General features: G+C 39.6%; 1 long non-coding RNA gene across 1 annotated transcript; it reads right to left on the bottom strand.

Moving 5' to 3' along the window:
* Positions 1-10,395: 10,395 nt before the first annotated feature.
* LOC311228027 lies at positions 10,396-11,053 on the bottom strand. The gene is made up of 3 exons (XR_014619662.1): positions 10,945-11,053; positions 10,667-10,815; positions 10,396-10,511 (listed from the first exon to the last, which is right to left on the bottom strand). It is a non-coding gene; the product is annotated as an uncharacterized lncRNA (long non-coding RNA).
* Between the last annotated feature and the right edge of the window lie 296 nt (positions 11,054-11,349).

Below are 11,349 nucleotides of genomic sequence, written 5' to 3'. Positions count from 1 at the left end.
GGTACCCAGGAGTGAATTCACCTCTTAGTGCAGCGGTCTGTGTCGTCGCCCACGGCGTGGGATACCCGTGTTCGAAACTCCCTCGGGCCATCGACATTTAACACAACGCAGAAGGAGTAACATACGATCGTTCACACCCGGTCGAGGGCCTTGAAGCGGATTCGTGCGGCAATGGGGAGCCAGTGCAGGTCCCTAAGAAGTGGGGTGACATGGGCCGACTTCGGTTGGTCTGAGATCAGGCGGGCCGCTGCATTCTGAATGAGTTGAAGAGGCTTGGTGGCAGTGGGCGGGAGGCCAGCTAGCAGTGCGTTGCAGAGTCGAGGCAGGAGATTACTGTTTGTGGACACAGAGATGACATTGATATAATAGTGTTCTGTCTGTACATACCTGCATATAATCCTCCTTACATATCTGTAGATACTATATCTATATATGTACATATCCCTTACCTACTCTTACTAGTTACACTGCTGGCCAGTATGACTTACTACCATAGTGTCTTTATACCTGTATCACTGTACATAGTAATAATACAACTCTGTGCATACATCTGATTAGCACTATTTACCATTCACATATTTTATACCCAGTTTAATCACCTGTACATTGTACATTACTATTACACTTTACTGTTACATTTGCACTCTGGTTGGATGCCAAACTTATTTTCCTTGTACTGTACTTGTGCTGTATAATGACAATACATTTGAATCTAATCTAATGTAATCTTGATTTAATGAACAAATCTGTAAAATGTTGCTTCCCTCATGCGATCACACAGAAAGACATGTCTAAATCTAGTTTTCAGGAGATATGCATTCAGCATGGGGAAAAAGCACAACAAATTACTAACTGATGACTAAATGATTTGATGTGTTTATTTGCGAAGGGACAGTGCACGTTAATGAACACAACTCCATGCATTATTTACAACAATCTATTACAACAATGTATTACAACAATGCATTACAACAATGTATTACAACAATGTATTACAACAATGCATTACAACAATGTATTACAACAATGCATTACAACTAGGGCTGCAACTAACGATTATTTTGGTAATCGACTAATCTGTCGATTATTTTTTCGATTAGTCGACTAATCTAGCGATTATTTTTGTCATTCGATTAGTCGACTAATCTAACGATTATTTTTGTCACACCCTCAATCTCTGCTTCCTGTGGGCATGGCTCCTTCTCCAATGCATGTTTTACCTCACATGCTCAAGTCTGCACACCCTGTTGTCCAGTCCCTCTGCCTTAACAGTTAACTTAACATAACATGATGATCCCATAGCAAATTAAAATAATGACTCATGAAACATTTGAATTTGGATCTTAAGCAACTTTCAATCAAAATGTATTTGAACAATACATCACAATCACTCATAACAAGATAAATAAATTAAATAATACAAATTAAAGTGGAAGTGTTTAAATAACAAAAAAAAATATATAGCATACTTCTTAGCTTAAAACTCTTCGGAGTTGTGGGATATTTTCAATGTTTTAGCTAATTTTGATTTAAATGGTATAATTCCCATTTTAAAATGTTTTATCATGGTATGTTTGGTATCTTTTTTTTCAGCACAGCCTCACATATATGACCTGACCGTTAGTTTTCATAATGCATAATACTGTATATACTGTATACTGTATACTGTACAACACAAAACACAAAATCGGATTGAGAAAATGTGTTCTTTTTACTATGAACCAATGCAAACATATTCAATCAAGCATATAAAACAGTGGAAATGCCCCCTCAGGTAGCATATTTGCATAAACAAAAGAGAACAGGGCAGAATTCAATTCAAAAACAAGTATTTTCTTCATACACAGGTAACAAACCCAGACGAAATTTAGATTCTAAACTGGAAAATCTCACCATCATGCTTTTTTTTAGAAATAGTCAGTAAAAAAAGTAAGTAAAAGTAAAAAAAAATATATAGCATCATTATGGAATGTAACTAAAGTAATGTGCAATAAAAATACTTGTAAAAAGTAAAAGTAAAGAGGAATATTCAATATACATATATACACTACTGTAGACTACTGTACATCATATACATATATGTGTGTGTGTGTGTGTGTGTGTGTGTGTGTGTGTGTGTGCGACATTGTACTGTGCTGTCCTGTGTGCTCAACTGTGCCACAATTCGAAACAGTTTCGGCCAATGACGAGACAGAGGGCTACATCACAGCGCTTGCATTTCCAGGGAGTCAGGGTCCTTTTCCCCCCTTTGTGACACTGCTGGCAGATCCTGCGGCCATGTGTGGCTTTCTGTCTGACGTCCTCTGTAGGTGCTGCTATGGCAACAGGGAGATGCTCTACCTTCCTGTCAAGAGGAGCTAGTGTGATGTCCACGCCACACAACTCACGCGCTATCTCGCACATGAAGTCCTTGTGAGTCATGTGTGCCTCCTGTTTTGCCTTACTGATTTCACAGTGGAGGATGTAGGCGTTGGTGCTCGCAATGTCCACAAAGTGGAAGAACATGGTCCGGTATCAGTGGGAAGTTCTGCGGTGTGTGGAGTAGTACTGGATCAGCTGGTCTGAAAGGTCAACTCCGCCCATGAATTTGTTGTATTGAATCATGGTGGTGGGACTACGAAACATCTTGCTCGTCCAGACCCCATGCACCTTCAAGATTCAAGAGATTCAAGAGATTCAAGAGTTTTATTCATCACATACATAACAGGCATACAGTGAAATGCGGGTGGCCATGCCCGCTTCGATTGTGCAATAATACAAAATAATAAGACATAATAAACAGGTATAAAAATACATAAAGCATATACCTTTACTCTCCTCTTGACCATTTCTGTAGGTTGAAGGACCGCTGGGTGGACGGTGGAGCACGCAGACACCTAGACAGAATAGAATAGAAATTAATCATCCACAGGGAAATTTTACACTACAAATCGCTCACAGTAGAGGGTACATGGTGTGTACAGTATATGTTGTGTACAGTATATGTTGTGTACAGTATGTGTTGTGTACAGTGTGTACAGTATATGTTGTGTACATTGTATGTTGTGTACATTATGTACAGTATATGTTGTGTACAGTATGTGTTGTGTACATTGTGTACAGTATATGTTGTGTACAGTGTATGTTGTGTACATTATGTACATTATATGTTGTGTACATTATGTGTTGTGTACATTGTGTACAGTATATGTTGTGTACAGTGTATGTTGTGTACATTATGTACAGTATATGTTGTGTACAGTATGTGTTGTGTACAGTGTGTACAGTATATGTTGTGTACAGTGTATGTTGTGTACATTATGTACAGTATATGTTGTGTACAGTATGTGTTGTGTACATTGTGTACAGTATATGTTGTGTACAGTGTATGTTGTGTACATTATGTACAGTATATGTTGTGTACAGTATGTACAGTATGTGTTGTGTACATTGTGTACAGTATATGTTGTGTACAGTGTATGTTGTGTACATTATGTACAGTATATGTTGTGTACAGTATGTGTTGTGTACATTGTGTACAGTATATGTTGTGTACAGTGTATGTTGTGTACATTATGTACAGTATATGTTGTGTACAGTATGTGTTGTGTACAGTATATGTTGTGTACAGTGTATGTTGTGTACATTATGTACATTATATGTTGTGTACAGTATGTGTTGTGTACATTGTGTACAGTATATGGTGTGTACAGTGTATGTTGTGTACATTATGTACAGTATATGTTGTGTACAGTATGTGTTGTGTACAGTGTGTACAGTATATGTTGTGTACAGTGTATGTTGTGTACAGTATATGCTGTGTACAGTATGTACAGTATGTGTTGTGTACAGTGTGTACAGTATATGTTGTGTACAGTGTATGTTGTGTACATTATGTACAGTATATGTTGTGTACAGTATGTACAGTATGTGTTGTGTACAGTGTGTACAGTATATGTTGTGTACAGTATGTGTTGTGTACAGTATGTACAGTATATGTACAGAATAGAATAGAAATTAATCATCCACAGGGACATTTTACACTACAAATCGCTCACAGTAGAGGGTACATGGTGTGTACAGTGTGTGTTGTGTACAGTATGTACATTATATGTTGTGTACAGTGACCATGGTCAGGTAGAGTACATACCTCCTTTGTATCCATCCACTTGGTGAAGACCAGGGACCCCTCTCTGATCCATCTAATGGAGCCTCTCTCCGACTTCTGGGTGAGGGCATTTGGTCTGCCCTTGGGACACCCTTTCCGGAGGTCCCTGTATGTACCACAGGCTCCAAACTTCATGGCAAGCAAGTCCAGGAACAGCTTGGGACTGGAGTAGTAGTTGTCGGTGTAGATGTGGTATCCAGTCCCAAGGTACGCTGGCTGAATAATAATAATAACAACAATAATACATCAATTAGGTATAGCACTTTTCCAAATGCTCAAAGACACTTTACAGAGCAAAATAAAGAATAGTTTTAGTAGAAAAAATATTATACCTGAATGAGATCGACAACGGCATCATAGGTCAGACCGTGTGCAGTTGTCGGCTTGTGTTTTTTGCCGAGGTAGATGTTGAAATTCAGCGTGTAGCCGTTATCGGAGTCGGCCAGCACAAACAGCTTGATCCCCCGTTTTATTGGCTTGTCCTTCATGTACTGGGTGGGTAGATAGATAGATAGATAGATAGATAGATAGATAGATAGATAGATAGATAGATAGATAGATAGATAGATAGATAGATAGATAGATAGATAGATAGATAGATAGATAGATAGATAGATAGATAGATAGAATAGTTTATCGATTTAGAATGGAATAACATATATACATTTGAACAGGTATACAGGTGGATGTGGTGTTTGTAGTGTCACGATGTGTGGTATAAAAAGAAAAAAATACCTGGGTCATGCCAGTATGCGCCTTTGTTGCCACCATCCGCTCATCCACTGCCAGGTTCCTCTTTGGGTGGTAATGGGCTTTGCAGGAATCAAGAATGTCGTCCATCAGAGGCTTGATCCTGGACAGAACAAAGTCACGAATAAGAATAACAAAACAAATTGCCTAAGAATAAAATAGGCCTAAGAATAAGATAATAATAGAGTACGTACCGGCACAGCTTGTCATATTGCGGTGTTCCCTTCTTGGCGTCATTGGCGTCATCATCCACTGGATCGCTCATGTGGAGGTTCCATCGGATCGACCTGAAGACAAAGTCAGCTTTATTGTCACTTCTCATAACATAGGACACTATAAACATAAGTAACATATGGGACACGATGTACATACACTATACAAGACTATATATTATACCTGAATCGGTCCCGGACCATGACCAGCCTTGGAAATGGCACAGATAGCATGTGCTGTACTTTCCAGTAGTCCGGGATGGCAGGCAGATGGAGGAGCGCCGTGAACAACTCTAGGCCGATGAATTTGGACATCTCCTCCGCGTCGACATCCACCCACTTGTGCTTCTGGCCCCGAGCTGTCTTTCTTGCAGCATACTTGTTCGTGTTGTCAGCCACGGTCTTCATGGAATCTAGGGAGAAAAACAACATAAACAAATCTTTAGGAGAGTATGCTGCGTGGGCATCCAGCTGGGGTCCCGGGGGCCTGCGAGGCATGAAACGGCTGACTGGCGGGGCTTGGTCAGGATCCTTTTCAGTCTTCCAGGGTGTCCGATCCGCCTGGGCTGCGGGTCTTTTCCTGGACCGGGACCTGGCAAGGGTGCTTCCGGTCGATGTTCCAGGTTCATCATCATCATCATCATCATCATCATCATCATCATCATCATCATCATCATCATCATCATCATCGCTGTGTAGACAATGACATGTAAATACTTTATTTTCAACTTTTATGAACAGTTTTATAAACAAAAGCACTAACTTCCATAATAAGTCTGTCTCACCTGTCTGGGTCATTTGACCTGGCCGGGCCCCTCCTGGCCGGGCCTTTTCCCCTTGTCCTTCCGGTCGTTGTTCCCCTCCTGGCTGGGCCTTTTCCCCTTGTCCTTCCGGTCGCTGTTCCCCGCCTGGCTGGTCCAAGTTGTTCTGGGATCTCATCGCTGTAGACAATGCCATGTAAATACTTTATTTTCAACTTTTATGAACAGTTTTATAAACAAAAGCACTAACTTCCATAATAAGTCTGTCTCACCTGTCTGGGTCATTTGACCTGGCCGGGCCCCTCCTGGCCGGGCCTTTTCCCCTTGTCCTTCCGGTCCCAAGATGTTCTGGTATCTCATCGCTGTGTAGACAATGAACTTTTATGAACAGTTGAACAGTACATCATACAGCAAGCAACCCTTTTATTTAGTTTCTTACCTGGTCCTGATCAACACAAAGCAGTGACCCCCCCCACCCCCCACCCCACTTGTGGCCATCAACGCAAAGACACACACACACACATAGTTGTTTACAACCAAACATAGATACACTTGCATGCAACATACAGTATATATATTAGGGATGTCCGATATTATCGGCAGACCAATATTATCGGCCAATATCGGCAGTAAAATGTGATATCGGAAAATATCGATATCGGTTAAAAAAAAAACAAAAAAACAATAACAATATTTGTTATATATATATCCAGTGAAATTATTAGTTACCTGAAATTATTCAGTTTTTTGGGGTGGGAAACCCTGCATATATCGGTATCGGTTGATATCGGTATCGGAAATTAAGAGTTGGACAATATCGGAATATCGGTATCGGTAAAAAAGCCAATATCGAGCATCCCTAATATATATCCATGCAAAAGCACACTACTCACAGCAGCATGGATATGAATGAATATGCAGAAGCCAAAGCACAATACATCCATGGATGAGCACACACACACACACACACACAGTATATTGCAAAGTCTGCAAGCAATAAAATAAAAAATAAAAAGCAATAACAGTCTGTATCTCACCTGTCGGTCTCATGCATGGCCTCCTCTCCTCTCCTTCCTCTCCTAGTCCCAGGCTCATCGTCTCTGTGTACAATTCCATGTAGAAATACATTACTTTCAACTATACTAAGTGTTTTATTCAAACGTTGTACATGTGTGAGGTGTTTCCCAGACAGAACAGTGAGATAATATAGCTGTACAGTACCCGTCAGGGACGAACGTTGGGTCATCGTCGGAGCCAGATTGTACGTCCGAGCCAGATTCTGAGCCAATTACTCCATCAATTTCCAGGTCATCTTCGAAATACTCTTTGCGTATAGGACGCACTACGACTCGCTTCTCCATGATCTCCATGATACCAAAATGTTTTCCAAAAAGTCAAATTTTATACACAAACTTGCTCCGACAATCTTCCGACTGCTAGCTTCCAAAACACGAGGTCTGAGCAATGGAAACGTCTAGAAAGCTATGGGAGGAGTTAGCCCTGGGTCTACAGCTTCCGTTTCCGTTTACAGTGTGATGATACGATAATCCCAGCCAAAGTTATTCAATAAATACAAAATACATGTGGCACATTTTACGCACGCGTAAAAGTTTTATAGCACGAATTTAAATGATCCTGGTTCAGTTATTTATTGTTTTATCAACACCAAATAAAAAGTAGCGTGTAGTTTGAAGGCCACGTCAAAATGCTACGTCAAAAAAAAAACGGAAATAGACTACATTTCCCAGGCAGATCACGTCAAACAATGACGTCATTCTATCTCGCCGGCGATATCAGTGTCTTCTAAGAGTTCATCCCAGGGAACTAATGGGATAACTGGGGATGTTGTTTGCTCCTGACAAGAGTCTCAAAGTCTGGGGTGATGGTAGACAAAGCAACTCTGAGGTCATGCTCAATGTCCAATCTGTTCCTCTGCTTTGTCTTCAGCTGGACCAGAGCTGAGAAGCCACTTTCACAAAGATAGATAGTGCAAAAAAAATGTATAAAAAAAAATATATATATATTATAAAAAAAAATAAAAAATGTATGACTAATCGATGCAAACATTCTGCGTCGACAAGTTTTTATGATCGACGTCGTCGATTATGTCGACTAATCGTTGCAGCCCTAATTACAACAATGCATTACAACAATGCATTACAACAATGTATTACAACAATGTATTACAACAATGCATTACAACAATGCATTACAACAATGCATTACAACAATGTATTAAAAAAAAAGCTGGTCAACAAACCAGATTATATCCAAAGCTAGTTTCCACCAGTTGTCCCTTAAATCATAAAACATCTAAACAAACATTTGATTACAATTGTATATGTATATGGTGCATTTATATAGCACTTTTATCCAAAGTGCTTTACAATTTTATGACAGTAGTACATTGTGTACAACAAATCACAATAACACTTTAATATATATCATATAAAATACATAATATTACAGTCATTAATTCACTGCTATCTTTAAAACATACTGCTCAACTATTTGTGCGTGCAGGTTTGGTTTGGTGGTCGACAAAGATGAAACTGTCTGAATTGAATAAGGAGTGGCGGCCATACTGTATACTGTATATACTGTATGAATCTAATGTAATGTAATAGAATAGAATAGAAATCCTTTAAAGGGGCTATGCACTGCTATTCCTAGCACTATTTGGGCAACTTTACACAATTCCTGTGAGTCTATGTAACACATCTGTAATTTTTATTCCAAAAATAATCATTGTTTTATATTTCTAATCTTGTACTCAAAACCAGCATTTTTCAGCCTCATGAAATCAGGCTATTATTGGCTTGGCTCCACCCATACTAGCAGAATGCTTTGAGTGACAGCCACCCACCAAATAGCTCCGCCCATCTCCCCGTCCTTCCCTCTCTTCCCTCTCAGGTGTTTATATTTCGACACGCAAAACATATACCGATTTTACTAACTAACAGCATTAATAACAATCAACAATCATGGCTGTACATTATGTTTGGGATCCAGAGAGCGACCCACAGTATGATTCAGAAGAAGAAGAAGAAGTCGATTTGCAACAGCGAGGCTTACATTACATCGTTTCCGATTGGTAAGTTGATTGCACTGTTACTGTTAGTCTAATGGTTGTGTACTTCTGTCGCGGCCCGTCGAAAACACACACTAACGTTAGATTGTACTCACACCCCCCCCAAACAACAGCGATCGAGGCTTACAAATAGTTTACGATTGGTTAGTTGATTCCACCGTTAGTCTAACGGTTGCCGAAATAACGGTACTTACTTACTTGATCGATCAGCCAGCTTTTGCTTCGATAGCTTACTATAAGTAACGTTACCTTGCTTCAATAGTTTGCCAAAATGTTAGTTTATAAAGAGCAGCAGTTATACTGTATACAGTGTACTTACTTCTGTCGCGGCCCGTCGAAAACACACACTAACGTTAGATTGTACTCACACACCAACAGCTTTATACAGTGTCCCCCCCCCCACTCCTATGTACAGTTTCTACGGCAAATGTATATCCTTTTTTTTCTGGGCTCTTTGCATCACAAACAGTACTGTATTTACAAATATGGTATGTCATAAATATATAGATGTAGCAGTACTGTCTATCTATATGTCATATATGTTACGATGAATTGAAATTGGGGGACCCTGATGTAAACAAGACGAAAGTCTTTCTCTGGTCTCCATCATAGCAGTTGTGTTGGTATTGAGCAGTACTGTATTGTAGCAATTTTGATCATTGATTGATAATTTCATTCACCCTCAAATCAATCTACTAGGTGCACGTGCGGAAATTGTGAACGGATGCCAACAGAGGCTGAGAATGTATGCTGCATGGAAGTTCCACAGGTAAAGTAGTAACACAACCTTGCATCTTGGTAGCACTGAAAACCATGCATATGGCTAACGATTTAATTTTCTATATATAGGTCAGACGTCGAATTAACCAGGAACCAACTGGACTACTGTGCATGGTTGATCATCCGGGATTGGATCCAGTGTGCTTCAACCCCTATACCATCCAAATGGCAACTAATATCTACAAGGCAGATTTTGGCCGGATACCAGAAAGCGGAATCAATAAGTAAATAATATTTATTACAGATTTATATATTTTTTTACAGGTGTTTCTCCATCTTGCATCTCTCAGACTATACTAATCTTTCTTGCAAACACAATCTAATCCTTATTGCACATCACATATAATCAATGCTTGCTACTGTCCAATGACATGACATGACAAATGGTTATTTCCCAGCTTTTTTTTAATTTTATTTGTGCATAAATATAATACTTCTTTTTCTTTAGCCGTTTCAGATATATCGCGTACAGGTGCTTTGTGGCGTGGTGTTGGGGATACTTAGGACACAGAGTGAGGGTAGTAATCCCTTCCTGTGTAGTGGTTCGAATCCGCACCGAATTTCCGGATGCTGATGGTGTCTATACTGGCTTCAGACCGGTACAAGATTGAAGCGTGACACATAGGCGGAAACCGCTTCTTCCATGGAAGGCCTGTTGAACTGTGCGCACAGATGTTCTGGGATGGGAATCGCCTCAACCACCTGGATATATGGTTGGGGGTCACGAATGACGGAGTCAAACAGGAGCTCCATAAGCTGGTTGACATAGTCTGTAAATGAGAAATTGTTATTTGTTTTGTCATGTTAAAAAGGTTATTATTTATTCAATTTATTGTTATTAATGCTGTTCCACTGTAAGTGGAAATATTTTTCTATTTATATAGGTCATGTGTGTGCAATAATAAATGTTGATATTTTGACTTACTGACTGTCGGAGCGATTTTCCTTGGTTTTATAGTGTGCCCACCCTTTTTGGCCTTTGGAAAGCTCATCTTGTAAGCCGGGGCTCCCGAAGCGTCTGTCGCTTGCTGGCGATTTGAGTTTTCATTGAAATGCATTGCAGCTAGGTATAGTCTGAAAGGAAAATTTCAATAAGCACAAGCAATATATTTGTAGTTGATCTGAGGTTATCTAATGCAACATAATGAGTTATTTGACAAATCAGGAGTCCATAATTAGTCATTTGTACACAATATAAAATACCTGCAAAGCATTCCAATGTATGAAAAAACAACGTTTTTTGGGGCAAAACGTAAAATCACACTGTGATAGGACTCCAGTGAAGACGTTTGATGGTGTGGACTTAGTTTGGCGACATCTTTGATGATCCTTGTGTTTAGCAGAACCTTCTCGAGCTGGTGGGCCGGTTTTGAGTCTAAAGTAAAAAAGAAATTGCATTCAGATATTTCATTAGAGTATATTACAGTAGATTAGAATTATTCAAGCAAGTATACATTTGTAAATCACACCAATCTAGAATGAGGACATAAATAAATATGTTGAGTATATATTCATGATGAAAGACAGACAGACATACCAGGTTTAACCCACTTGCTACTATCTCTCGATACACGGTCAGCATGAAGACAGCGCGGATAGAGTGGTTCT

Source organism: Notolepis coatsorum, assembly GCF_963971535.1.
Source record: "Notolepis coatsorum genome assembly, chromosome: 5".
In the NCBI taxonomy this organism is placed as follows: Eukaryota; Metazoa; Chordata; class Actinopteri; order Aulopiformes; family Paralepididae; genus Notolepis; species Notolepis coatsorum.
This window is presented reverse-complemented; position numbering and strand designations above follow the sequence as displayed.